Source organism: Pseudophryne corroboree, unplaced genomic scaffold (genome assembly GCF_028390025.1).
Source record: "Pseudophryne corroboree isolate aPseCor3 unplaced genomic scaffold, aPseCor3.hap2 scaffold_227, whole genome shotgun sequence".
Lineage (NCBI taxonomy): Eukaryota > Metazoa > Chordata > Amphibia > Anura > Myobatrachidae > Pseudophryne > Pseudophryne corroboree.
Genome location: NW_026968921.1, coordinates 826,298 through 852,084, shown reverse-complemented (window position 1 = coordinate 852,084; position 25,787 = coordinate 826,298). Strand labels below are relative to the sequence as shown.

At 44.0% G+C, this 25,787-nt stretch overlaps 14 non-coding genes and 1 pseudogene across 14 annotated transcripts; 10 read left to right on the top strand and 5 right to left on the bottom strand.

The window, feature by feature from the left end:
- Positions 1-5,758: 5,758 nt before the first annotated feature.
- TRNAN-AUU (transfer RNA asparagine (anticodon AUU)) lies at positions 5,759-5,832 on the top strand. Its single transcript has one exon. It is a non-coding gene; the product is annotated as a tRNA-Asn (tRNA).
- A 5,362-nt stretch (positions 5,833-11,194) lies between these two features.
- LOC135009820 (U5 spliceosomal RNA) lies at positions 11,195-11,310 on the bottom strand. Its single transcript, XR_010209317.1, has one exon. It is a non-coding gene; the product is annotated as a U5 spliceosomal RNA (small nuclear RNA).
- Positions 11,311-11,585: 275 nt separating this feature from the next.
- On the bottom strand, positions 11,586-11,701 carry LOC135009759 (U5 spliceosomal RNA). The gene has a single exon (XR_010209259.1). It is a non-coding gene; the product is annotated as a U5 spliceosomal RNA (small nuclear RNA).
- Positions 11,702-11,975: 274 nt separating this feature from the next.
- On the bottom strand, positions 11,976-12,091 carry LOC135009736 (U5 spliceosomal RNA). Its single transcript, XR_010209236.1, has one exon. It is a non-coding gene; the product is annotated as a U5 spliceosomal RNA (small nuclear RNA).
- Positions 12,092-12,377: 286 nt separating this feature from the next.
- On the bottom strand, positions 12,378-12,493 carry LOC135009729 (U5 spliceosomal RNA). Its single transcript, XR_010209230.1, has one exon. It is a non-coding gene; the product is annotated as a U5 spliceosomal RNA (small nuclear RNA).
- Positions 12,494-12,763: 270 nt separating this feature from the next.
- Positions 12,764-12,879, bottom strand: LOC135009734 (U5 spliceosomal RNA). The gene has a single exon (XR_010209234.1). It is a non-coding gene; the product is annotated as a U5 spliceosomal RNA (small nuclear RNA).
- Positions 12,880-13,023: 144 nt separating this feature from the next.
- LOC135009620 (U1 spliceosomal RNA) lies at positions 13,024-13,186 on the top strand. The gene has a single exon (XR_010209153.1). It is a non-coding gene; the product is annotated as a U1 spliceosomal RNA (small nuclear RNA).
- Positions 13,187-13,857: 671 nt separating this feature from the next.
- On the top strand, positions 13,858-14,021 carry LOC135009453 (U1 spliceosomal RNA). Its single transcript, XR_010208995.1, has one exon. It is a non-coding gene; the product is annotated as a U1 spliceosomal RNA (small nuclear RNA).
- Positions 14,022-14,174: 153 nt separating this feature from the next.
- LOC135009580 (U1 spliceosomal RNA) lies at positions 14,175-14,337 on the top strand. Its single transcript, XR_010209119.1, has one exon. It is a non-coding gene; the product is annotated as a U1 spliceosomal RNA (small nuclear RNA).
- A 671-nt stretch (positions 14,338-15,008) lies between these two features.
- LOC135009526 (U1 spliceosomal RNA) lies at positions 15,009-15,172 on the top strand. Its single transcript, XR_010209067.1, has one exon. It is a non-coding gene; the product is annotated as a U1 spliceosomal RNA (small nuclear RNA).
- A 149-nt stretch (positions 15,173-15,321) lies between these two features.
- On the top strand, positions 15,322-15,484 carry LOC135009652 (U1 spliceosomal RNA). Its single transcript, XR_010209179.1, has one exon. It is a non-coding gene; the product is annotated as a U1 spliceosomal RNA (small nuclear RNA).
- A 671-nt stretch (positions 15,485-16,155) lies between these two features.
- Positions 16,156-16,319, top strand: LOC135009559 (U1 spliceosomal RNA). Its single transcript, XR_010209098.1, has one exon. It is a non-coding gene; the product is annotated as a U1 spliceosomal RNA (small nuclear RNA).
- Positions 16,320-16,471: 152 nt separating this feature from the next.
- On the top strand, positions 16,472-16,634 carry LOC135009611 (U1 spliceosomal RNA). The gene has a single exon (XR_010209145.1). It is a non-coding gene; the product is annotated as a U1 spliceosomal RNA (small nuclear RNA).
- A 615-nt stretch (positions 16,635-17,249) lies between these two features.
- LOC135009460 (U1 spliceosomal RNA) lies at positions 17,250-17,413 on the top strand. The gene has a single exon (XR_010209002.1). It is a non-coding gene; the product is annotated as a U1 spliceosomal RNA (small nuclear RNA).
- A 152-nt stretch (positions 17,414-17,565) lies between these two features.
- LOC135009632 (U1 spliceosomal RNA) lies at positions 17,566-17,707 on the top strand (annotated as a pseudogene).
- Positions 17,708-25,787: the final 8,080 nt, after the last annotated feature.

Genomic DNA, 25,787 nt, shown 5'->3' with positions numbered 1-25,787 from the left:
ATTATGTGAAAAAGCTTGGGAATCTCCAGACAAAAAGCTGCAGATTCCCAAAAGGATTCTTATGGCGTATCCTTTCCCGCCAATGGACAGGATACGGTGGGAATCCTCCCCTAGGGTGGATAAAGCATTGACACGCTTATCCAAAAAGGTAGCGCTGCCATCCCAGGATACGGCTACCATCAGGGACCCTGCTGACCGCAAGCAGGAGGTTACCCTAAAGTCCATTTACACACATTCTGGTACCTTACTCAGACCGGCGATTGCGTCGGCCGGGGTTGTAGCGCGGTGGCAGCATGGACAGATACCTTATCAGCAGAGATTGAGACCCTAGATAAGGATGCTATGTTATTGACCATAGGGCATATAAAAGATGCTGTCCTATATATGAGAGATGCTCAAAGTGACATTAGTCTACTGGGTTCTAGAATAAACGCTATGTCGATTTCTGCTAGACGAGTCCTATGGACCCGGCAATGGACAGGTGATGCCGACTCAAAAAGGCATATGGAGGTTTTACCTTACAGGGGTGAGGAATTGTTTGGGGAAGGTCTCTCGGACCTAGTCTCCACAGCTACAGCTGGTAAATCAAATTTTTTGCCTTATATTCCCTCACAGCCTAAGAAAGCACCACATTATCAAATGCAGTCCTTTCGATCACAGAGAAACAAGAAAGTACGAGGTGCGTCCTTTCTTGCCAGAGGTAAGGGCAGAGGGAAGAAGCTGCACAACACAGCTAGTTCCCAGGAACAGAAGTCCTCCCTGGCCTCTACAAAATCCACCGCATGACGCTGGGGCTCCGCTAAAGGAGTCCGCCCAGTTGGGGGCACGTCTTCGAGTTTTCAGCCACATCTGGGTTCATTCGCAGGTGGATACCTAGGCAATAGAAATTGTTTCTCAGGGTTACAAGCTGAAATTCGAAGAAGTGCCTCCTCGCCGGTTTTTCAAATCGGCCCTACCATCTTCTCCCCAGGAAAGGGAGATAGTGTTAAATGCAATTCACAAATTGTATCTTCAACAGGTGGTGGTCAAGGTTCCCCTGCTTCAACAAGGAAAGGGAAATTATTCGACCCTGTTTGTAGTCCCAAAACCGGACGGTTTGGTCAGACCCATATTAAATTTAAAATCCCTGAACCTATACTTGAAAAGGTTCAAGTTCAAGATGGAATCGCTAAGAGCGGTCATCGCCAGCCTAGAAGGGGGGGATTTTATGATATCTCTGGACATAAAGGATGCATACCTTCATGTACTCATTTATCCACCTCATCAGGTGTACCTAAGATTTGCGGTACAGTATTGTCATTACCAATTTCAGACGTTGCCGTTTGGTCTCTCCAGAATTTTCTCCGAGAATTTTCACCAAGGTAATGACGGAAATTATGGTGCTCCTGCGAAAGCAAGGTGTCACAATTATCCCGTACTTGAACGATCTCCTCATAAAAGCGAGATCAAGAGAGCAGTTGCTGAACAGCGTATAACTTTCACTGAAGGTGTTACAGCAACACGGCTGGATTCTCAATATCCCGAAGTCGCAGTTGGTTCCTACGACTCGTCTGACTTTGCTTGGGCATTATTCTGGATACGGACCAGAAAAGGGTTTATCTTCCGATAGAAAAGGCCCAGGAACTCATGACTCTGGTCAGGAACCTATTGAAACCAAAACAGGTGTCAGTGCATCACTGCACTCGAGTCCTGGGAATGATGGTGGCATCATACGAGGCCATTCCCTTCGGCAGGTTCCATGCGAGGATCTTGCAATGGGACCTACTGGACAAATGGTCTGGGTCACATCTACAGATTCATCAGTTGATCACCCTGTCCCCCAGGTCCAGGGTATCTCTCCTGTGGTGGCTGCAGAGTGCTCACCTTCTAGAGGGCCGCAGGTTCGGCATTCAGGACTGGATCCTGGTGACCACGAACGCGAGCCTCCGAGGTTGGGGAGCAGCCACACAGGGAAGAAATTTCCAAGGTCTTTGGTCAAGTCAGGAGACTTGTCTTCACATCAACATCCTGGAGCTAAGGGCCATATACAACGCCCTATGTCAAGCGGAGACCTTACTTCGCGACCAACCAGTTCTGATCCAGTCAGACAACGTCACCGCAGTAGTTCATGTAAACCGCCAAGGCGGCACAAGGAGCAGAGTGGCGATGGCGGAAGCAACCAGAATTCTTCGCTGGGCGGAGAATCATGTAAGCGCACTGTCAGCAGTGTTCATTCCGGGAGTGGACAACTGGGAAGCAGACTTCCTCAGCAGACACGACCTACATCCAGGAGAGTGGGGACTCCATCAGGAAGTCTTCGCACAGATTGCAAGTCGGTGGGGACTGTTCCAGATAGACATGATGGCGTCCCGCCTCAACAAAAAGCTACAGAGGTATTGCACCAGGTCAAGAGACCCTCAGGCAGTAGCTGTAGACGCCCTAGTGACACCGTGGGTGTTCCGGTCGGTCTATGTATTTCCTCCTCTACCTCTCATACCCAAGGTGTTGATAATAGTAAGAAAAAGAGGAGTAAGAACAATTCTCATTGTTCCAGATTGGCCGCGAAGGACCTGGTATCCAGATCTGCAGGAAATGCTCACAGAAGATCCGTGGCCACTTCCTCTAAGACAGGACCTGTTGCAACAGGGGCCCTGTCTGTTCCAAGACTTACCGCAGCTGCGTTTGACGGCATGGCGGTTGAACGCCGGATCCTAGCGGAAATGGGTATTCCAGATGAGGTCATTCCTACGCTAATAAAGGCTAGGAAGGACGTGACATCTAAACATTATCACTGTATATGGCGAAAATATGTTTCTTGGTGTGAGGCCAGGAATGCTCATACGGAAGAATTCCACCTGGGCCACTTCCTTCACTTCCTACAAACTGGAGTGAATTTGGGCCTAAAATTAGGCTCTATTAAGGTTCAGATTTTGGCCTTATCCATTTTCTTTCAAAAGGAATTGGCCTCTCTTCCTGAAGTAAGTACAAACTTTTGTGAAGGGAGTACTGCATATTCAGCCTCCTTTTGTACCTCCGGTGGTCCCTTGGGACCTTAACGTGGTGTTAAGGTTATGGTTTGAACCACTTAAAATGGTGGAGTTTAAATATCTCACTTGGAAGGTGGTCATGTTATTAGCCTTGGCTTCCGCTAGGCGAGTGTCGGAATTAGCAGCTTTATCACATAAAATCCCCTATCTGGTTTTCCATATGGATAGAGCGGAATTGCAGACCCGTCCTCAATTCCTGCTAAAAGTGGACTCATCCTTTCATATGAACCAACCTATTGTGGTGCCTGTGGCTACGCGTGACTTGGAGGATTCCGAGTCCCTTGATGTGGTCAGGGCTTTGAAAATTTACGTGGCCAGAACGGCTAGAGTCAGAAAAACAGAAGCACTGTTTGTCCTGTATGCAGCCAACAAGATTGGCACCCCTGCTTCAAAGCAGACTATTGCTCTCTGGATCTGTAACACGATTCAGCAGGCGCATTCTATGGCGGGATTGCCGTTGCTTAATTCAGTCAAGGCCCATTCCACTAGGAAGGTGGGCTCTTCTTGGGCAGCTGCCCGAGGGGTCTCGGCACTACAGCTGTGCCGAGCTGCTACTTGGTCGGGTTCAAACACCTTTGCAAAGTTCTATAAGTTTGATACCCTGGCTGAGGAGGACCTCCTGTTTGCTCAATCGGTGCTGCAGAGTCATCCGCAGGAGCCCGTTTGGGAGCTTTGGTATAATCCCCATGGTCCTTACGGAATCCCCAGCATCCTCTAGGACGTAAGAGAAAATAAGATTTTAAACCTACCGGTAAATCTTTTTCTCGTAGTCCGTAGAGGATGCTGGGTGCCCGTCCCAAGTGCGGACTACTTCTGCAAGACTTGTATATAGTTATTGCTTACATAAGGGTTATATGTTAGTTTTCATCGGTCTTGGACTGATGCTATGTTGTTTTCATACTGTTAACTGGGTAGTATATCACAAGTTATACGGTGTGATTGGTGTGGCTGGTATGAATCTTGACCTTGGATTAACAAAAATCCTTTCCTCGTACTGTCCGTCTCCTCTGGGCACAGTTTCTCTAACTGAGGTATGGAGGAGGGGCATAGAGGGAGGAGCCAGTGCACACCCAGATCTAAAGTCTTTCTTAAAGTGCCCATGTCTGCTGCGGAGCCCGTCTATCCCCCATGGTCCTTACGGAGTCCCCATCATCCTCTACGGACTACGAGAGAAAAAAATTTACCGGTAGGTTTAAAATGTTATTTTTTTCTCTGCAACCCACTGCTAAATTGTGCTTCCTAGCTGTTTTTTATAAAATCACTTAATTAAATCTAACTCTGATTACGTCAGAGAAGGCCAGGTACCCTACACCATAAAAGGGGGTTTGAAATTTTGACTTGTCTACTTAAAGATCACCAAAATCTGATCACAAGGTCAATTACATCCCTGGGTGGGATTGAACCACCAACCTTTTGATTAATAGCCCATGTAAGTGAAAGAGATCCTGAAGCACTCACTCATCATGGGAAAGTACCAATGTGTTTCTTACAAAAATTCTCCAGATTATTGACTTTTTAAAGTTTTTCTAGGAAACGTTCTAGATGAATGCTTATTAGCCTTTGTCAGTATTTACTTTTGCAAGGTGTCTATGTGGCGCAATCGGTTAGCATGTTTGGCTATTAACCAAAAGGTTGGTGGTTCAATCCCACCCAGGGATGTAATTGACCTTGTAATCAGATTTTGGTGATCTTTAAGTAGACAAGTCAAAATTTCAAACCCCCTCTTATGGTGTAGGGTACCTGGCCTTCTCTGATGTAATCAGAGTTAGATTTAATTAAGTGATTTTATAAAAAAAACAGCTAGGAAGCACAATTTAGCAGTGGGTTGCAGAGAAAAAAAATTATGCTGGCAGAAAAGTCCAATTGAGTGACGAAACAGCTCTTCATTTTCTGATTTTATGTTTATGCTAACAAATTTGCTCTCTGAAAAGTGTCCACAAAGCCAAGTCTCTGATTAACACCTTTGTAGGAATGGTTTTTCACCTATTACTGAATTAAACTTGCTTCATTGGAAAGGCAGCAAGATGCATCCTCATTTCAATGTCTACTGAAATAATACAGGTTGACACCAGGAAACATAAACGTCACTGCATCCTTGCTGCTTCCTCATGGGGAAGTCTGTTTAATGTGAAAACAAGGTGATATCTAATCAGCACACAGGTAAGGAATTAAGAAAATCTTTCTTTATGGGTGAAGATGTTTCTCACAAAATTGTTGCACCAAAGCATCATTGAAATTCAAGCTGGAAAGATGATTTTAATATATCACTTGTACATTTTGTACTGCTCTTCTGGTGACAATGTAGTTTGTTTTTGTCAATTACCATTTTAATAATAGGGTAAAGAAAATTAAGTGGATTTTTGATAGAAAACAATACTGTCAATATACTATTAAAACAAATTAAAATGGTAAAAGTTATTTTACTTTAAGTAAAAATAAAAGAGCCAAAATATCAATCCCAGTTTTGGATTACTATAATTAACAAAAAACAATGCATATAGCAGAAGATAGTTTCAATCTGCCTACCTCTGGGTTATGGGCCCAGCATGCTTCCGTTGCAGTACTTTGCTGCTCATGTAAGTGCAAGAGATCCTGAAGCACTCACTCATCATGGGAAAGTAGCAATGTGTTTCTTACCAAAACTCTCCAGATTATTGACTTTTTAAAGTTTTTCTAGGAAACGTTCTAGATGAATGCTTATTAGCCTTTGTCAGAATGGACTTTTACGAGGTGTCTCTGTGGTGCAATCGGTTAGCATGTTTGGCTATTAACCAAAAGGTTGGTGGTTCAATTCCACCCAGGGATGTAATTAACCTTGTGATCAGATTTTGGTGATCTTTAAGTAGACAAGTCAAAATTTCAAACCCCCTCTTATGGTGTAGGGTACCTGGCCTTCTCTGATGTAATCAGAGTTAGATTTAATTAAGTGATTTTATAAAAAACAGCTAGGAAGCACAATTTAGCAGTGGATTGCAGAGAAAAAAAAATTATGCTGGCAGAAAAGTCCAATTGAGTGATTAAACAGCTCTTCATTTTCTGACTTTATTTTTATGCTAACAAATTTGCTCTCTGAAAAGTGTCCACAAAGCCAAGTCTCTGATTAACACCTTTGTAGGAATGTTTTTTCACCTATTACTGAATTAAACTTGCTTCATTGGAAAGGCAGCAAGATGCATCCTCATTTCAATGTCTACTGAAATAATACAGGAAACCAGGAAACATAAACGTTACTGCATCCTTGCTGCTTTCTCATGTGGAAGTCTGTTTAATGTGAAAACAAGGTAATATCTAATCAGCACACAGGTAAGGAATTAAGAAAATCTTTCTTTATGGGTGAAGATGTTTCTCACAAAATTGTTGTCCGAATGCATCATTGAAATTCAAGATGGAAGATGATTTTAATATATCACTTGTACATTTTGCATTGCTCTTCTGATGACAATGTAGTTTGTTTTTGTCAATTACCATTTCAGTAATAGGGTAAAGAAAATTAAGTGGATTTTTTAAAGAAAACAATGCTGTCAATATACTATTAAAACAAATTAAAATGATAAAAGTTATTGTACTTTAAGTAAAAATAAAAGAGCCAAAATATCAATCCCAGTTTTTGATTACTTTAATTATAAAAAAAAAATGCACATAGCAGAGGATAGTTTCGATCAATCGACCTCTGGGTTATGGGCCCAGCATCCTTCCATTGCACTACTCTGCTGCTCATGGAAGTCTGAGAGATCCTGAAGACTAAATTGATTAAAGGCCTAAAAGTACTGGACTATAAGGAAAGACTTACTAGGCTGAATATGTATACACTAGAAAAGAGGTGCCTAAGAGGAGATATTATTAATATCTTCAAATATGTAAAGATACATAACAAAGAGTTATCAGAGGAATTATTTATTAAAAGAACACGTGGTCACTCGCTGCGACTGGAGGAAAGTTCAGAACGCAATGGAGGAAAGGGTTCTTCACTGTTAGGGCAATCAGGATGTGGAATTCCCTGCCAGGGAAGGTGGTAATGGCGGACTCTGTAATTGGATTTAAAAAAGGAATGGATACATTTCTGAATGAAAAAGCTATCCAAGGTTATAATACTTAAAATATCAACATGGTTAATCCGGGGGTAACATGAGTTTTAGTAGCTAACTAGTCATAAAACATTATTCAGCAAGTATGTAGAATCATCACAACTTAAAACAGGTTGAACACGATGGGCAATTTGCCTCTATTCAACCTCAAAAACTATGTTACTATATGTTACTATATTACTGTAGTATATAGAACACCACAATGCAATGAGCAGTGATAGTGAGCACTGATGAGGATACTAGAACTGACACTGAGCAGCAAGATGCAGCACTGGACTATTAGTAATGTACTGTAGTATGCTGAGCACCACAATGCAGCACAAGACAATGAGCAGTGATACTGAGCACTGATGAGGATACTACTGAGAACTGACACTGAGCAAGAGAGACACACTACTAGTATTACTGAGCAGCAATAGGTAACCACTGATACTGAGCACTGATATTGAGATTTCCACTGAGAGAACATAGCCACGTCCTCTCCGCTCTCTCTTCAATGCACGAGTAAAAATGGCGGCAACGCGCAGCTCTAATTATAATATCCGAATCTCGCGAGAATCCGACAGCGGGATGATGACATTTTCCCTTGTTCAGGTTTTCCGAGTCAGGCGGGAACAACCGAGCCTGCCTCAGACCAGTGTAAACCACGTGGAGTTCGTGGGGAATTCGGTTCTCGGAGAACCGAACCCGCTCCTCTCTACCTTATACCCATCATTTTTTTTTATTTTCAATCTAAGCCCCTGCAGTTTTCTGTAAGCATCTGCTTCGCTATGATGATCAACAAGTCACAAGGGCCAAACACTCAGGGCTTGAGGCATAGATCTTTGGACCAGCTGCTACAAGCATGGCAGAGGTGTCACTATCACTGGTGACACCAAGAGAGGTGGCGAGGGAGATTGTAATGCAGTACGTGCAAATAAGCAGCGCAATGGTAAAAAGGAGGCATGATTTCATAGGTAGGGGCGTGGCCTGGTGGCCTGAATCTACATTTTATTGCTCCGGGTGTCCCGGGGGTTGGGGGCTGCACCCGGGGACTAGTGTGTAAGCGGTGCTGGCTCCTGCACAGTGACAGGGCATGGCCACCCAGTATGACACCTCCCTTCTTGACCATGCTGTAATTGCAGTCGCACTGCAGTTCAGCGTGATCATAAACAATGGTGTAGCCTCCTGCTGGTGCAGACTGTATGTGCGCGCAGGAAGCCGCCACCATTTTTGTGATCACAGCGGCTGAATGTGATGTCATACAGCCGCTGTGACCACGCCCCCTGTGTCTCCTCCATTGCAGACCCCATTTTGAAGCCTTGCCCCCGCACTGCTCCATCCCTGACTTGGAAATGGAGTGTTGCTGACCCCACTCTCCCCCCCTGCCCCGATTGACAGGCAGAGGCGATCGCATGCAGGCACATGCGTATGATCTTAGCAATTTTTGCAGTTGGATCGCTTATTGTGATTGCAATCCAACCTGAATCAGGCCCTATTACCTATCACAATGCGCTGCGGGCAGTACAAAATTGGGTTAATATAGGAGAAAAACCCCCAGACCTGTGCTCCTTAACTGTACCTGGTGGCTAGTGGAGCGGCTGCCCAGTAATCAGTGTCCACCCAAGTGCGCACACGGCCCACCCCCTACGGCCACGCTCCCCTTAATCAGCGGCCTCGTGATCCGGAAGGGCGGTGTGTGTGTGACTGACCTTAGGAAGAAACCGGAGCCTCCGCTGCAGTGACCCAGCAACCAGGGCACGGGAGTATACAGCGCCGCTGGGAGTGATGAAGCTGCAGTAAAGATGTCTATTAGACCTAGCCTGCTGCAGCCCTTGTAGATTCTCATAAAACAAGTTCTTCTTTTCTTGTCAAAATTAATAGCTAAGAATAGGCTGCCTGAGGCAGGCCCCTGTTAAGTGGCCTGCTACTGAAGGCACCAACTACAAACTGAGCTCCCTGTTCATGGAAGCGGGGTTATAGAGGAGGATGCGCTGAGCATCTTGGGAACAGTCAAAAGCTTTGAGCCGGTTGGTGCCTCAGATCAAGATCCTACTCTACACCCCAATGTGAATCCTTGTGGAGTCCAGTGTACCCCACAGAAGAAATTAATGTGTCACACCCATTGGCAGCAACCTTAGAATAGCTGCTGACGGGCACAATTGAGAAAGGAAGGGGGGGGGGGGGCATTTGAATCCAGCACATAGATGCAATTCAAATATGTAATTTGTACCTTCCTATTTTAAAATATAATGGATGAACCTCACCCTGTGAGAACAATCTTCATGATCAAGATATCTAATATGTAAAATAAGTATGAATTGGGATAGGGCTGGGGAGGGTGGCAGCTCGGGCAGCCCCTCCCCCGTCAAGTTAAGGAGATTCAACTGAGGAAGCACAAGGGAACTCTCGTCTGGGGACAACAACTGCAGGGAGACCACATCTTTTCAGATGAACATGGGAGGGCGGAAGGCTGCCTAATACTGAAGCACCATCAAATATCAAACCATATCCAACAACTAGTACAAGCATTCCTGGGGGAAGGTCTGCAGCAGACGGATTTGCATACGGTGATGTCATCCAAGCAGTGGGCCAAAGTTGGCTGGAACACTCATCTGCATATAAAAAGAGAAAAGGGGCATGCAGGGCATGGCGGCCTTTTGCAGTGCTTGGATGACCCCTAGTTCGCATTAAACACCCCCACCCTCCTTTGGTGTGGGGCTCATGTTGGCCATGCCCCATCCCCTGAAGCATTCATGCTGATTTCTTGCAGCAGCTGGGCACTGTAACAGCTCCAGAGCTGCTCTGTAAGGCAAGTAAAAGGGTGTGGGCCCTGCAGCACCACATGTAGTTCGCATTGTGCGTTGGAAGGCACAAAGTAAGCAGACGGGAGGAGAAGTCAGGATAGTACACAAGGGCATCCTTTTCTCTTAGTCCGTAGAGGATGCTGGGGTCACATTAAGAACCATGGGGTATAGACAGGATCCGCAAGAGACATGGGCACTTTAAGACTTTCAAAGGGTGTGAACTGGCTCCTCCCTCTATGCCCCTCCTCCAGACTCCAGTTATAGGAACTGTGCCCAGGGAGACGGACATTTCGAGGAAAGGATTTATTGTTAAACTAAGGTGAGCATCTTACCAGCTCACACCTTAAGCATGCCGCAGAACGTGGCATTCAACAGAACACAAGCCAACGGCATGAACAATTGCAGCAAAAAGCTGAGCAGAACCGTAACACAACATGTGTATAACCACAAGTAATTACTGCAGACACAGTATGGACTGGGACGGGTGCCCAGCATCTTCTACGTACTAAGAGAAAAGGATTTACCGGTAGGTATTAAAATCCTATTTTCTCATATGACCTAGAGGATGCTGGGGTCACATTAAGAACCATGGGGTTATACCAAAGCTCTTGAACGGGTGGGAGAGTGCGAACGACTCTGCAGCACCGAATGACCCAACTTGAGGTTATCATCAGCCAAGGTATCAAACTTGTAAAACTTAGCAAAAGTGTTTACTAAATAGCTGCTCGGCAAAGTTGCAATGCCGAGACTCCCCGACCAGCTGCCCAGGATGAACCCACCTTTCTAGTAGAATGGGTCTTCACCTAATTCAGTAACGGCAATCCTGCCGTGGAATGAGCATGCTGAATCTTACCACAGATCCAGCGCATAATGGTCTGCATGGAAGCAGGACACCCAATCCTGTTGGGAGCATACAGGACAAACAGAGCCTCTGTTTTCCTAATCTGTACCGTTCTGGTGACATAAATTTTCAAAGTTCTGACCACAGCCAGAGACTTTGACTCAACGAAGGTGTCAGTGGCCAAAGGCACCATGTGGAAAGATGAACCACCTTTGGCAGAAATTGTTGACGTGTCCTCAATTCTGCTCTATCTTCATGAAAGATCAAATAAAGGCTCTTGTGATACTGCATGGTTTGTACTGTTTTCCATGTGCTCCCAGATCTTTCAAGCAAGTAGCATGGTCAAGAAAGTTCTGTTTGAAAAGAAACAAACATTTACTGTCATTGTTATGCAAATAAACTTACATTAAAGCTAACAAGAAAGCACACTCGTTCTGTCTTTAAACTGATAAAAGAAACCCCAATAATATGGGGCATGCAAAAATTGAGATAAAACTCAGTTTTGCTCCTCTCCACGGAAATCTTTAATAAAAGGCGAAATATTTGTTAGTTCTGAAGAGAAACCAGAGCATGACCAAGATTCCACCTGTCGCCTGAGTGCCATGCCAGCAGTTCTCATTCAGCTCAAAGTAAGCACCCAATTTGAATGAAAGAAAGCAGATTTCTCACCAGGCTTCCCCTTGCTATAAACATCGTTTGTACTCTTTTCCATGTGCTCCCAGATCTTTCAAACAATTAGTGTGGTCAAGAAAGTTCTGTTTGAAAAGAAACAAACATTTACTGTCATTTCTATGCAAATGAGCTTACATTAAAGCACACTCGTTCTATCTTTAAACCGATAAAATAAAACCCCAATAAGATGGGGCATGCAAAAATTGAGATAAAACTCCGTTTTGTTCCTCTCCACGGAAATCTTTAGTAAAAGGCGAAAGATTTGTTCGTTCTGAAGAGAAACCACAGCATGACCAAGATTCTACCTGTCGCCTGAGTGCCATGCCAGCAGTCCTCATTCAGCTCAAAGTGAGCACCCAATTTGAAAGAAAGAAAGCAGATTTCTCACCAGGCTTCCCCTTGCTATAAACATGGTTTGTACTCTTTTCCATGTGCTCCCAGATCTTTCAAGCAATTAGTATAGTCAAGAAAGTTCTGTTTGAAAAGAAACTAACATTTACTGTCATTTCTATGCAAATGAGCTTACATTAAAGCACACTCGTTCTATCTTTAAACTGATAAAAGAAACCCCAATAAGACGGGGCATGCAAAAATTGAGATAAAACTCAGTTTTGCTCCTCTCCACGGAAATCTTTAGTAAAAGGCGAAAGATTTGTTCGTTCTGAAGAGAAACCAGAGCATGACCAAGATTCCACCTGTCGCCTGAGTGCCATGCCAGCAGTCCTCATTCAGCTCAAAGTGAGCACCCAATTTGAAAGAAAGAAAGCAGATTTCTCACCAGGCTTCCCCTTGCTATAAGCATGGTTTGTACTCTTTTCCACGTGCTCCCAGATCTTTCAAGCAATTAGTATGGTCAAGAAAGTTCTGCTTGAAAAGAAACAGACATTTATTGTCATTGTTATGCAAATAAACTTACATTAAAGCTAACAAGAAAGCACACTCGTTCTGTCTTTAATCCGATAAAAGAAACCCCAATAATATGGGGCATGCAAAAATTGAGATAAAACTCAGTTTTGCTCCTCTCCACGGAAATCTTTAGTAAAAGGCGAAAGATTTGTTCGTTCTGAAGAGAAACCAGAGCATGACCAAGATTCCACCTGTCGCCTGAGTGCCGTGCCAGCAGTCCTCATTCAGATCAAAGTGAGCGCCCAATTTGAAAGAAAGCAGATTTCTCACCTGTCTTCTCCTTGCTATAAGCATGGTTTGTACTGTATTCCATGTGCTCCCAGATCTTTCAAGCAAGTAGCATGCTCAAGAAAGTTCTGTTTGAAAAGAAACAAACATTTACTGTCATTTCTATGCAAATGAGCTTACATTAAAGCACACTCATTCTATCTTTAAACCGATAAAAGAAACCCCAAAAAGATGGGGCATGCAAAAATTGAGATAAAACTCGGTTTTGCTCCTCTCCACGGAAATCTTTAGTAAAAGGCGAAAGATTTGTTCGTTCTGAAGAGAAACCAGAGCATGACCAAGATTTTTATCTGAAAATATGTGTTCTCCCTGCAGTTGTTGTCCCCAGATGAGAGTTCCCTTGTGCTGCCTCAGTTGAATCTCCTTTACTTGACAGGGGGATGCTCGAGCAGCGACCCTCCCCAGCTCTAGCCCAACTCCTACTTACCTGCCAGGTGAGATACTATGATCATGAAGGTGCTTCTCCCAGGGCAAGGCTCACCCATTGCACTCTGGGTGTGCTGCTTCTGCGATTTCCCCAAATGTGGGAAACTTGACTGCATAATTTGTGTTTCCCCTGGTCGGCTCTTGTATAATTCAGATCTCTTTGTCTCAGGTCTCTCTCCAGCCTAGTTTGCTGTCTGTTTCCACTTCTCTTTTCTTGAGCCGCTCCCTTCTATGCCCTTGCGCACTATCCTGACTTCTCCCGTCTGCTTACTTCGTGCCTTCCAACGCACAATGCAAACTACAGGTAGTGCTGCAGGACCCACACCCTTTTACTTGCCTTACAGAGCGTCTCTGGAGCAGTTACAGTGCCCAGCTGCTGCAAGAAATCAGCTTGAATGCTTCAGGGGCTGGGGAATAGCCAACATGAGCCCCACACCGAAGGAGGGTGGAGGTGTGTAATGCGAACTAGGGGTCATCCAAGCGCCGCAAAAGGCCGCCATGCCCTGCACGCCCCTTGTCTCTTTTCATATGCAGACGAGGGTTGAAGCCATTTTTGACCCACTGTTTGGATGACATCACCATATGCAAATCCATCTGCTGCAGGCCTTCCCCCAGGAATGCTTGCACTAGTTGTTGCATTTGGTTTGTTGTTTGGGGGTGCTTCAGTATTAGGCAGCCTTCTGCCCTCCCATGTTCATCTGAAAATATGTGTTCTCCCTGCAGTTGTTGTCCCCAGATGAGAGTTCCCTTGTGCTGCCTCAGTTGAATCTCCTTTACTTGACAGAGATGTGCCTGAGCAGCGGCCCTCCCCTGCCCTGTCCCAAATCATACTTATTTTGCATAGGCGATACCATGGTCATGAAGATTGTTCTCCCAGGGTGAGGTTCATTCATTGCATTCTGGGTATGCTGACCCCTGTGATTTCCCCAAATGTGGGAAACTCGACTGCATTATTTGTGGTAGTGGGGGACTGTGTTTGTGCTTTCCTCTGGTCAGCTCTGGTAAAAATCAGATTTCTTTATCTCAGATCTTCCTCTAGCCTTGTTCTTCTTTCGAGAGTTCCCTTGTGCTGCCTCAGTTGGATCTCTTTCACTTAACAGGGGGGGTGCCCGAGCAGCGACCCTCCCCAGCTCTAGCCCAACTCATACTTACCTGCCAGGTGAGATACTATGATCATGAAGGTGCTTCTCCCAGGGCAAGGCTCACCCATTGCACTCTGGTTGTGCTGCCCCTGCGATTTCCCCAAATGTGGGAAACTTGACTGCATAATTTGTGTTTCCCTTGGTCGGCTCTCGTATAATTCAGATCTCTTTGTCTCAGGTCTCTCTCCAGCCTAGTTTGCTGTCTGTTTCCACTTCTCTTTTCTTGAGCCGCTCCCTTCTATGCCCTTGCGCACTATCCTGACTTCTCCCGTCTGCTTACTTCGTGCCTTCCAACGCACAATGCAAACTACAGGTAGTGCTGCAGGGCCCACACCCTTTTACTTGCCTTACAGAGCAGCTCTGGAGCAGTTACAGTGCCCAGCTGCTGCAAGAAATCAGCTTGAATGCTTCAGGGGCTGGGGCATAGCCAACATGAGCCCCACACCGAAGGAGGGTGGAGGTGTGTAATGCGAACTAGGGGTCATCCAAGCGCCGCAAAAGGCCGCCATGCCCTGCACGCCCCTTTTCTCTTTTCATATGCAGACGAGGGTTGAAGCCAACTTTGACCCACTGCTTGGATGGCATCACCATATGCAAATCCATCTGCTGCAGGCCTTCCCCCAGGAATGCTTGCACTAGTTGTTGCATTTGGTTTGTTGTTTGGGGGTGCTTCAGTATTAGGCAGCCTTCTGCCCTCCCATGTTCATCTGAAAATATGTGTTCTCCCTGCAGTTGTTGTCCCCAGATGAGAGTTCCCTTGTGCTGCCTCAGTTGAATCTCCTTTACTTGACAGAGATGTGCCTGAGCAGCGGCCCTCCCCAGCCCTATCCCAAATCATACTTATTTTGCATAGGAGAGACCATGGTGTTGAAGATTGTTCTCCCAGGATGAGTTTCATTCATTGCATTCTGGGTATGCTGACCCCTGTGATTTCCCCAAATGTGGGAAACTCAACTGCATTATTTGTGGTAGTGGGGGACTGTGTTTGTGCTTTCCTCTGGTCAGCTCTGGTAAAAGTCAGATTTCTTTGTTTCAGTTCTTCCTCTAGCCTTGTTCTTTCGAGAGTTCCCTTGTGCTGCCTCAGTTGGATCTCCTTCACTTGACAGGGGGGTGCCCGAGCAGCGACCCTCCCCAGCTCTAGCCCAACTTCTACTTACCTGCCAGGTGAGATACTATAATCATGAAGGTGCTTCTCCCAGGGCAAGGCTCACCCATTGCACTCTGGATGTGCTGCCCCTGCGATTTCCCCAAATGTGGGAAACTTGACTGCATAATTTGTGTTTCCCCTGGTCGGCTCTCGTATAATTCAGATCTCTTTGTCTCAGGTCTCTCTCCAGCCTAGTTTGCTGTCTGTTTCCACTTCTCTTTTCTTAAGCCGCTCCATTCTATGGCCTTGCGCACTATCCTTACTTCTCCCGTCTGCTTACTTTGTGCCTTCCAATGCACAATGCAAACTACAGGTAGTGCTGCAGGGCCCACACCCTTTTACTTGCCGTACAGAGCAGCTCTGGAGCTGTTACAGTGCCCAGCTACTGCAAGAAATCAGCTTGAATGCTTCAGGGGCTGGGGCATAGCCAACATGAGCCCCACACCGAAGGAGGGTGGAGGTGTTTAATGCGAACTAGGGGTCATCCAAGGGCCGCAAAAGGCCGCCATGCCCTGCACGCCCCTTTTCTCTTTTCATATGCAGACGAGGGTTGAAGCCAACTTTGACCCACTGCTTGGATGACATCACCATATGCAAATCCATCTGCTGCAGGCCTTCCCCCAGGAATGCTTGCACTAGTTGTTGCATTTGGTTTGTTGTTTGGGGGTGCTTCAGTATTAGGCAGCCTTCTGCCCTCCCATGTTCATCTGAAAATATGTGTTCTCCCTGCAGTTGTTGTCCCCAGATGAGAGTTCCCTTATGCTGCCTCAGTTGAATCTCCTTTACTTGACAGAGATGTGCCTGAGCAACGGCCCTCCCCAGCCCTATCCCAAATCATACTTATTTTGCATAGGAGATACCATGGTCATGAAGATTATTCTCCCAGTGTGAGGTTCATTCATTGCATTCTGGGTATGCTGACCCCTGTGATTTCCCCAAATGTGTGAAACTCGACAGCATTATTTGTGGTAGTGGGGGACTGTGTTTGTGTTTTCCTCTGGTCAGCTCTGGTAAAAGTCAGATTTCTTTGTCTCAGATCTTCCTCTAGCCTTGTTCTTCTTTCGAGAATTCCCTTGTGCTGCCTCAGTTGGATCTCCTTCACTTGACAGGGGGGTACTCGAGCAGCGACCCTCCCCAGCTCTAGCCCAACTCCTACTTACCTGCCAGGTGAGAAACTATGATCACGTAGGTGCTTCTCCCAGGGCAAGGCTCACCCATTGCACTCTGGGTGTGCTGCTCCTGCGATTTCCCCAAATGTGGGAAACTTGACTGCATAATTTGTGTTTCCCCTGGTCGGCTCTCGTATAATTCAGATCTCTTTGTCTCAGGTCTCTCTCCAGCCTAGTTTGCTGTCTGTTTCCACTTCTCTTTTCTTAAGTGCCTTCCAATGCACAATGCAAACTACAGGTAGTGCTGCAGGGCCCACACCCTTTTACTTGCCGTACAGAGCAGCTCTGGAGCTGTTACAGTGCCCAGCTGCTGCAAGAAATCAGCTTGAATGCTTCAGGGGCTGGGGCATAGCCAACATGAGCCCCACACCGAAGGAGGGTGGGGGTGTTTAATGCGAACTAAGGGTCATCCAAGCGCCGCAAAAGGCCGCCATGCCCTGCATACCCCTTTTCTCTTTTCATATGCAGATGAGGGTTCCAGCAAACTTTGGCCCACTGCTTGGATGACATCACCGTGTGCAAATCCGTCTTCTGCAGAACTTCCCCCAGGAATGCTTGTACTAGTTGTTGCATTTGGTTTGTTGTTTGGGGGTGCTTCAGTATTAGGCAGCCTTCTGCCCTCCCATGTTCATCTGAAAATATGTGTTCTCCCTGCAGTTGTTGTCCCCAGATGGGAGTTCCCTTGTGCTGCCTCTGTTGAATCTCCTTTACTTGACGGAGATGTGCCTGAGCAGCGGCCCTCCCCAGCCCTATCCCAAATCATACTTATTTTGCATAGGAGATACCATGGTCATGAAGATTGTTCTCCGAGGGTGAGGTTCATTCATTGCATTTTGGGTATGCTGACCCCTGTGATTTCCCCAAATGTGGGAAACTCGACAGCATTATTTGTGGTAGTGGGGGACTGTGTTTGTGCTTTCCTCTGGTCAGCTCTGGTAAAAGTCAGATTTCTTTGTCTCAGATTTTCCTCTAGCCTTGTTCTTCTTTCGAGAGTTCCCTTGTGCTGCCTCAGTTGGATCTCCTTCACTTGACAGGGGGGTACCCGAGCAGCAACCCTCCCCAGCTCTAGCCCAACTCCTACTTACCTGCCAGGTGAGATACTATGATCATGAAGGTGCTTCTCCCAGGGCAAGGCTCACCCATTGCACTCTGGGTGTGCTGCTCCTGCGATTTCCCCAAATGTGGGACACTTGACTGCATAATTTGTGTTTCCCCTGGTCGGCTCTCGTATAATTTAGATCTCTTTGTCTCAGGTCTCTCTCCAGCCTAGTTTGCTGCCTGTTTCCACTTCTCTTTTCTTGAGCCGCTCCCTTCTATGCCCTTGCGCACTATCCTGACTTCTCCCGTCTGCTTACTTTGTGCCTTCCAACGCACAATGCGAACTACAGGTAGTGCTGCAGGGCCCACACCCTTTTACTTGCCTTACAGAGCAGCTCTGGAGCTGTTACAGTGCCCAGCTGCTGCAAGAAATCATCTTGAATACTTCAGGGGTGTGGCCATACCTGTAATCTGCAGCCAGTAAAATTGATTGCAAGCCTTGGGAGTGAACCCAAAATTGCAATCAATGTAGCTGGTAAATCATTAAACTTTCTTGTAGACACAGGGGCGGCCAAATCAGTGATAAATTCGACAGTGGGCATGAGAACCACTGGTAGGACAATTCCAGCCATAGGAGTAACAGGAGTAGTCCAGCATTACCCTGTTAGCAAACCAGCAGAGATTACAATAGGGCCGTTACATACCAAGCATTCCTTTTTGCTGGCTGCATCGGCACCGACCAATCTCCTGGGTAGAGACTTACTGTGTAAAATGGGGTGCGTCATTTATTGTACTCCTGAAGGTGTATTCTTGGACATACCTGAGAATCACGCTCAGGAAGTGCGAGACATGTTAGATTCCCCATCAAAATTAATGTCACATACCATTATGACAAATAGGACTCCATCCCAAGTAGAAGAAATGACATCTCAGATACCAGAGTCACTTTGGACAAAAGATGGACAGGACACTGGATTAATGGCAAACGTAGCTCCAGTAGTTGTACAAGTAAAAGATGGTAGGATATGCTTCATCTACACGTTATAGCCCTGAATTTTCCAATGCCTAGCTCTTTGCAAAAGAGAGATATTGGCAAGGAAAAGCTGTATTGTACCTTTGCATTTTTCTCCCAAACGAAAGACACTAGAATGAAAATTTTAAAGCCTACTGTTAGTGCTTCATCTACACGGTATAGCCCTGAATTTTCCAATGCCTAGCTCTTTGCAAAAGAGAGATATCGGCAAGGAAATGCTGTATTGTACCTTTGCATTTTTCTCCCAAACGAAAGACACTAGAATGAAAATTTTAAAGCCTACTGTTAGTGCTTCATCTACACGTTATAGTCCTGCATTTTCCAATGCCTATCTCTTTGCATAAGAGAGATATCGGCAAGGAAAAGCTGCATTGTACTTTTGCATTTTTCTCCCAAACGAAAGACACTAGAATGAAAATTTTAAAGCCTCCTGTTAGTGCTTCATCTACACGTTATAGCCCTGAATTTTCCAATGCCTAGCTCTTTGCAAAAGAGAGATATTGGCAAGGAAAAGCTGTATTGTACCTTTGCATTTTTCTCCCAAACGAAAGACACTAGAATGAAAATTTTAAAGCCTCCTATTAGTGCTTCATCTACACGTTATAGCCCTGAATTTTCCAATGCCTAGCTCTTTGCAAAAGAGAGATATCGGCAAGGAAAAGCGGTATTGTACCTTTGCATTTTTCTCCCAAACGAAAGACACTAGAATGAAAATTTTAAAGCCTCCTGTTAGTGCTTCATCTACACGTTATAGCCCTGAATTTTCCAATGCCTAGCTCTTTGCAAAAGAGAGATATCGGCAAGGAAAAGCGGTATTGTACCTTTGCATTTTTCTCCCAAACGAAAGACACTAGAATGAAAATTTTAAAGCCTCCTGTTAGTGCTTCATCTACACGTTATAGCCCTTAATTTTCCAATGCCTATCTCTTTGCAAAAGAGAGATATCGGCAAGGAAATGCTGTATTGTACCTTTGCATTTTTCTCCCAAACGAAAGACACTAGAATGAAAATTTTAAAGCCTCCTGTTAGTTCTTCATCTACACGTTATAGCCCTGAATTTTCCAATGCCTAGCTCTTTGCAAAAGAGAGATATTGGCAAGGAAAAGCTGTATTGTACCTTTGCATTTTTCTCCCAAACGAAAGACACTAGAATGAAAATTTTAAAGCCTCCTGTTAGTGCTTCATCTACACGTTATAGCCCTGAATTTTCCAATGCCTATCTCTTTGCAAAAGAGAGATATCGGCAAGGAAAAACTGTATTGTACCTTTGCATTTTTCTCCCAAACGAAAGACACTAGAATGAAAATTTTAAAGCCTCCTGTTAGTGCTTCATCTACACGTTATAGCCCTGAATTTTCCAATGCCTATCTCTTTGTAAAAGAGAGATATCGGCAAGGAAAAGCTGTATTGTACCTTTGCATTTTTCTCCCAAACGAAGGACACTAGAATGAAAATTTAAAAGCCTCCTGTTTAGTGCTTCATCTACACGGTATAGCCCTGAATTTTCCAATGCCTAGCTCTTTGCAAAAGAGAGATATTGGCAAGGAAAAGCTGTATTGTACCTTTGCATTTTTCTCCCAAACGAAGGACACTAGAATGAAAATTTTAAAGCCTCCTGTTAGTGCTTCATCTACACGTTATAGCCCTGAATTTTCCAATGCCTATCGCTTTGCAAAAGAGAGATATCGGCAAGGAAAAACTGTATTGTACCTTTGCATTTTTCTCCCAAACGAAAGACACTAGAATGAAAATTTTAAAGCCTCCTGTTAGTGCTTCATCTACACGTTATAGCCCTGAATTTTCCAATGCCTAGCTCTTTGCAAAAGAGAGATATTGGCAAGGAAAAGCTGTATTGTACCTTTGCATTTTTCTCCCAAACTAAAGACACTAGAATGAAAATGTTAAAGCCTACTGTTAGTGCTTCATCTACACGTTATAGCCCTGAATTTTCCAATGCCTAGCTCTTTGCAAAAGAGAGATATCGGCAAGGAAAAGCTGTATTGTACCTTTGCATTTTTCTCCCAAACGAAAGACACTAGAATGAAAATTTTAAAGCCTCCTGTTAGTGCTTCATCTACACGTTATAGCCCTGAATTTTCCAATGCCTATCTCTTTGCAAAAGAGAGATATCGGCAAGGAAAAGCTTTATTGTACCTTTGCGTTTTTCTCCCAAACGAAGGACACTAGAATGAAAATGTTAAAGCCTCCTATTAGTGCTTCATCTACACGTTATAGCCCTGAATTTTCCAATGCCTATCTCTTTGCAAAAGAGAGATATCGGCAAGGAAAAGCTGTATTGTACCTTTGCATTTTTCTCCCAAACGAAGGACACTAGAATGAAAATTTAAAAGCCTCCTGTTTAGTGCTTCATCTACACGGTATAGCCCTGAATTTTCCAATGCCTAGCTCTTTGCAAAAGAGAGATATTGGCAAGGAAAAGCTGTATTGTACCTTTGCATTTTTCTCCCAAACGAAGGACTCTAGAATGAAAATTTTAAAGCCTCCTGTTAGTGCTTCATCTACACGTTATAGCCCTGAATTTTCCAATGCCTATCTCTTTGCAAAAGAGAGATATCGGCAAGGAAAAGCTTTATTGTACCTTTGCATTTTTCTCCCAAACGAAGGACACTAGAATGAAAATTTTAAAGCCTCCTATTAGTGCTTCATCTACACGTTATAGCCCTGAATTTTCCAATGCCTATCTCTTTGCAAAAGAGAGATATCGGCAAGGAAAAGCTGTATTGTACCTTTGCATTTTTCTCCCAAACGAAGGACACTAGAATGAAAATTTTAAAGCCTCCTATTAGTGCTTCATCTACACGTTATAGCCCTGAATTTTCCAATGCCTATCTCTTTGCAAAAGAGAGATATCGGCAAGGAAAAGCTGTATTGTACCTTTGCATTTTTCTCCCAAACGAAAGACACTAGAATGAAAATTTTAAAGCCTCCTGTTAGTGCTTCATCTACACGTTATAGCCCTGAATTTTCCAATGCCTATCTCTTTGCAAAAGAGAGATATCGGCAAGGAAAAGCTGTATTGTACCTTTGCATTTTTCTACCAAACGAAGGACACTAGAATGAAAATTTAAAAGCCTCCTGTTAGTGCTTCATCTACACGGTATAGCCCTGAATTTTCCAATGCCTAGCTCTTTGCAAAAGAGAGATATTGGCAAGGAAAAGCTGTATTGTACCTTTGCATTTTTCTCCCAAACTAAAGACACTAGAATGAAAATTTTAAAGCCTACTGTTAGTGCTTCATCTACACGTTATAGCCCTGAATTTTCCAAAGCCTAGCTCTTTGCAAAAGAGAGATATCGGCAAGGAAAAGCTGTATTGTACCTTTGCATTTTTCTCCCAAACGAAAGACACTAGAATGAAAATTTTAAAGCCTCCTGTTAGTGCTTCATCTACACGTTATAGCCCTGAATTTTCCAATGCCTATCTCTTTGCAAAACAGAGATATCGGCAAGGAAAAGCTTTATTGTACCTTTGCATTTTTCTCCCAAACGAAGGACACTAGAAAGAAAATTTTAAAGCCTCCTATTAGTGCTTCATCTACACGTTATAGCCCTGAATTTTCCAATGCCTATCTCTTTGCAAAAGAGAGATATCGGCAAGGAAAAGCTGTATTGTATCTTTGCATTTTTCTCCCAAACGAAGGACACTAGAATGAAAATTTTAAAGCCTCCTGTTAGTGCTTCATCTACACGTTATAGCCCAGAATTTTCCAATGCCTATCTCTTTGCAAAAGAGAGATATCGGCAAGGAAAAGCTGTATTGTACCTTTGCATTTTTCTCCCAAACGAAAGACACTAGAATGAAAATTTTAAAGCCTCCTGTTAGTGCTTCATCTACACGTTATAGCCCAGAATTTTCCAATGCCTATCTCTTTGCAAAAGAGAGATATCGGCAAGGAAAAGCTGTATTGTACCTTTGCATTTTTCTCCCAAACGAAAGACACTAGAATGAAAATTTTAAAGCCTCCTGTTAGTGCTTCATCTACACGTTATAGCCCTGAATTTTCCAATGCCTATCTCTTTGCAAAAGAGAGATATCGGCAAGGAAAAGCTGTATTGTACCTTTGCATTTTTCTACCAAACGAAGGACACTAGAATGAAAATTTAAAAGCCTCCTGTTAGTGCTTCATCTACACGGTATAGCCCTGAATTTTCCAATGCCTAGCTCTTTGCAAAAGAGAGATATTGGCAAGGAAAAGCTGTATTGTACCTTTGCATTTTTCTCCCAAACGAAGGACACTAGAATGAAAATTTTAAAGCCTCCTGTTAGTGCTTCATCTACACGTTATAGCCCTGAATTTTCCAATGCCTATCTCTTTGCAAAAGAGAGATATCGGCAAGGAAAAACTGTATTGTACCTTTGCATTTTTCTCCCAAACGAAAGACACTAGAATGAAAATTTTAAAGCCTCCTGTTAGTGCTTCATCTACACGTTATAGCCCTGCATTTTCCAATGCCTAGCTCTTTGCAAAAGAGAGATATTGGCAAGGAAAAGCTATATTGTACCTTTGCATTTTTCTCCCAAACGAAGGACACTAGATTGAAAATTTTAAAGCCTCCTATTAGTGCTTCATCTACACGTTATAGCCCTGAATTTTCCAATGCCTAGCTCTTTGCAAAAGAGAGATATCGGCAAGGAAAAGCGGTATTGTACCTTTGCATTTTTCTCCCAAACGAAGGACACTAGAATGAAAATTTTAAAGCCTCCTGTTAGTGCTTCATCTACACGTTATAGCCCAGAATTTTCCAATGCCTATCTCTTTGCAAAAGAGAGATATCGGCAAGGAAAAGCTGTATTGTACCTTTGCAGTTTTCTCCCAAACGAAAGACACTAGAATGAAAATTTTAAAGCCTCCTGTTAGTGCTTCATCTACACGTTATAGCCCAGAATTTTCCAATGCCTATCTCTTTGCAAAAGAGAGATATCGGCAAGGAAAAGCTGTATTGTACCTTTGCATTTTTCTCCCAAACGAAAGACACTAGAATGAACATTTTAAAGCCTCCTGTTAGTGCTTCATCTACACGTTATAGCCCTGAATTTTCCAATGCCTATCTCTTTGCAAAAGAGAGATATCGGCAAGGAAAAGCTGTAATGTACCTTTGCATTTTTCTACCAAACGAAGGACACTAGAATGAAAATTTAAAAGCCTCCTGTTAGTGCTTCATCTACACGGTATAGCCCTGAATTTTCCAATGCCTAGCTCTTTGCAAAAGAGAGATATTGGCAAGGAAAAGCTGTATTGTACCTTTGCATTTTTCTCCCAAACTAAAGACACTAGAATGAAAATTTTAAAGCCTACTGTTAGTGCTTCATCTACACGTTATAGCCCTGAATTTTCCAAAGCCTAGCTCTTTGCAAAAGAGAGATATCGGCAAGGAAAAGCTGTATTGTACCTTTGCATTTTTCTCCCAAACGAAAGACACTAGAATGAAAATTTTAAAGCCTCCTGTTAGTGCTTCATCTACACGTTATAGCCCTGAATTTTCCAATGCCTATCTCTTTGCAAAACAGAGATATCGGCAAGGAAAAGCTTTATTGTACCTTTGCATTTTTCTCCCAAACGAAGGACACTAGAATGAAAATTTTAAAGCCTCCTATTAGTGCTTCATCTACACGTTATAGCCCTGAATTTTCCAATGCCTATCTCTTTGCAAAAGAGAGATATCGGCAAGGAAAAGCTGTATTGTACCTTTGCATTTTTCTCCCAAACGAAGGACACTAGAATGAAAATTTTAAAGCCTCCTGTTAGTGCTTCATCTACACGTTATAGCCCAGAATTTTCCAATGCCTATCTCTTTGCAAAAGAGAGATATCGGCAAGTAAAAGCTGTATTGTACCTTTGCATTTTTCTCCCAAACGAAAGACACTAGAATGAAAATTTTAAAGCCTCCTGTTAGTGCTTCATCTACACGTTATAGCCCTGAATTTTCCAATGCCTATCTCTTTGCAAAAGAGAGATATCGGCAAGGAAAAGCTGTATTGTACCTTTGCATTTTTCTACCAAACGAAGGACACTAGAATGAAAATTTAAAAGCCTCCTGTTAGTGCTTCATCTACACGGTATAGCCCTGAATTTTCCAATGCCTAGCTCTTTGCAAAAGAGAGATATTGGCAAGGAAAAGCTGTATTGTACCTTTGCATTTTTCTCCCAAACGAAGGACACTAGAATGAAAATTTTAAAGCCTCCTGTTAGTGCTTCATCTACACGTTATAGCCCTGAATTTTCCAATGCCTATCTCTTTGCAAAAGAGAGATATCGGCAAGGAAAAACTGTATTGTACCTTTGCATTTTTCTCCCAAACGAAAGACACTAGAATGAAAATTTTAAAGCCTCCTGTTAGTGCTTCATCTACACGTTATAGCCCTGAATTTTCCAATGCCTATCTCTTTGCAAAAGAGAGATATCGGCAAGGAAAAGTAGCATTGTACCTTTGCATTTTTCTCCCAAACGAAAGACACTAGAATGACAATTGTAAAGCCTCCTGTTAGTGCTTCATCTACACGTTATAGCCCTGCATTTTCCAATTGCGTATTTCGTGGTGGTCAGCGCGCTCTAAAGGGTGTGCGAGGGATTGGATTGATTGGAGAGGTGGATGGTGGTGTGTGAAGTGATGTGTTCTCTGTGTATCTATTTGTAGGGGATGTGGTAATGATCACTCGATGTAAATGAAATATAGGATTTTATTTGGATGTAATAGGATTAATATTCCATAGTCAATAATGAATGTCCCAGGTTGGTTCACCACTTATCAGGTGTGTCTTGCAGACTACCCTTTCTCTGAGTATACCCTCCTATTGGTATACTGATGGAGCTACAGCTCAGGTAAATGTTAGGTATGCCCTAGGGGCCACCTTTACCATAGGTGTGGATGGTCCTATGTATCCTCTGATGCTGTGTCTATTGTTAGGTTTGTGGTTAAGTTTATGGTGTGACTAGTGCGGCGTCCCGCCTGTCAGACCCTTCCGTGTGTGGCAACGAGTGGCGTGGTCATATACTGTGTAATGAAACTTACCGCCGGGGGCAGGTGCTACCTGCCGCCGGTGACCAGTTCTTAGCCGTCCTCAAGCCTGTGTTCCTCGATGTATCCTCTCTGGGTGTCCTCCGTGTCTCAGAAGCCGCGCACCTTGTCTGTAAATGCCGGTCTCCTAAACTCCCGTCCCGTCCTCTGACTTCCTGGTTCGCGCGTCACGTGCCGGGTCACGTGAGCGC